A 2,036-nucleotide genomic window follows, 5' to 3' on the forward strand; every position below is an offset into this window, starting at 1 on the left:
TATGGTTCTCTAGTTTTTATTCATGGTTTGAACTAATATCACTGAGATCTGGTGTTCAATTGGATTAAATTCCATAGTGCCTGTCGACAATGTGACATTTCAAGCATCTGCAGCGTTAATGCAATCTCCGCGGACATGGTAACATTGCCTTTAAAAGCCACATCGTCGACAACGGCTGATCAGATTGAATCTCGGCCTACATGTCAGTGTGACTGTTGAGTAAAACAACGGCTGATCAGATTCATTTATTTTGCCTGGATTTTATTTCTAGATGAGCAATATAAATAAATATGTAATTCTCAACATGTTGTTGTTGTGTGTCGTCTTATCACCTGAAAGACAATCAGTAGGGGACGTTTTGGCTCCACCTGCTAACTGTTGTTAGTGGGTTTCAATTTCAAGTCTCATAGCAAAGGGTCTGAATACTTATGTAAATAAGGTATTTCAGTTTTTTATTTTTAATAAATTTGCAAACATAAAAAAAAAAAAACGTTTTTGCTTTGTCATTTTGGGTTATTGTGTGTAGATTGATGAGTAAAGCAGTAACGTAACAATGTGGAAAAAGTCAAGGGGTCTGAATACTTTCAGAATGCACTGTAGGCCTAAAGGCCGAGACAATAAGAAGACACAGTGGCAGAATAAATTCAACCACACATTTTGTTTCATCACAAAACCGGAGAGCAACCTCTATCCGGTAAAGTCCACAAAGCATATTGCATGTAACAAACAGTTACATGACCTACAGCATGGTCAAGCAAGTTAATGTTTTCAGACATGTTCAGACTACTAAACAACTATTGGGTTACTGATGGTCGCTAAGAAAACAGGAGCTGCCTCCACTATTCCAGCACCATTTCAACTTCAACATTTCAACATCATCAAATCACCTATGCTTAGTCTCATGCAGTGAAAACTAAAAGATCCTAAAAACAATTTAGTCCAATCAACGTAAGCTAAATAGGATGTGGCTGGCCATGGGTCTGATTTCTGTGTGCCTAAGTAGAAAAAACATGTTGACTCACCCTACTTGTAGATAAAGGCCAACGCCACCTCCTCTCATATATGTTGTCTAAACAGACTTTCACTCTGGCATACAGTACATACTTTTAGTTTTTGTTGTCCTAGGCTACCTGGCTAAAATGCTTGCTCCCTACTACATCTATCTACATATTGAACTTCCATCCTCTCAGGCCAGGAGCACAATGTATGAATTTATGGTGGGATCAGAATCGCAGTTATAATGATTGGCCAGTACGGAGAATTACGTAAAACAAACGTCCAAATCCCCATCTCCGTACATGGCTAGTTTAGGAAAGGGACAATTTTAGCTATCTAGCTAGCCACCGGAGGACAACAACACAATGAGATGCAACAATTCAAGTTATTCTTTCTGTCAGTGACGTTAGGCTTTTGATGCGTTGTGATTGGTGTGAAGCCAAAATCCCTTGACACTTATTTTTTTGGTGCACCAGGACCAGTCACACAGTTCAGCTTAACGCTGATTGGCTATTAAATAATGATATCATTTTTGTTTATCAAGGGAGGGCGAATGCTCGCTGACTTCCCTTGCATTCAATGCTATGGGCGGCAACAATATCATACTATTTTTGACCAGACAGCATCAGATACAGTTGGGGAAAAAAGTATTTAGTCAGCCACCAATTGTGCAAGTTCTTCCACTTAAAAAGATGAGAGAGGCCTTTGATATTTCATATAACATTTAGTAGTCATTATTTGTGTCAGGGCGGCAGGTAGCTTAGTGGTTAAGAGCGTTGTGCCAGTAACCGAAAGGTCGCTGGTTCTAATCCCCGAGCCGACTAGGTGAAAAATCTGTCGATGTGCCCTTGAGCAAGGCACTTAACCCTAATTGCTCATGTAAGTCGCTCTGGATAAGAGCGTCTGCTAAATGACGTAAATGTAAAATGTAGTTAATACATCACTACTATACCATGTCTTCTGACAGGGACGTAGAGCCTAGTTAATACATCACTACTATACCATGTCTTCTGACAGGGACGTAGAGCCTAGTTAATACA

The sequence above is a fragment of the Coregonus lavaretus genome, assembly GCF_964263955.1.
Source record: "Coregonus lavaretus genome assembly, contig: HAP1_SCAFFOLD_559, whole genome shotgun sequence".
In the NCBI taxonomy this organism is placed as follows: Eukaryota; Metazoa; Chordata; class Actinopteri; order Salmoniformes; family Salmonidae; genus Coregonus; species Coregonus lavaretus.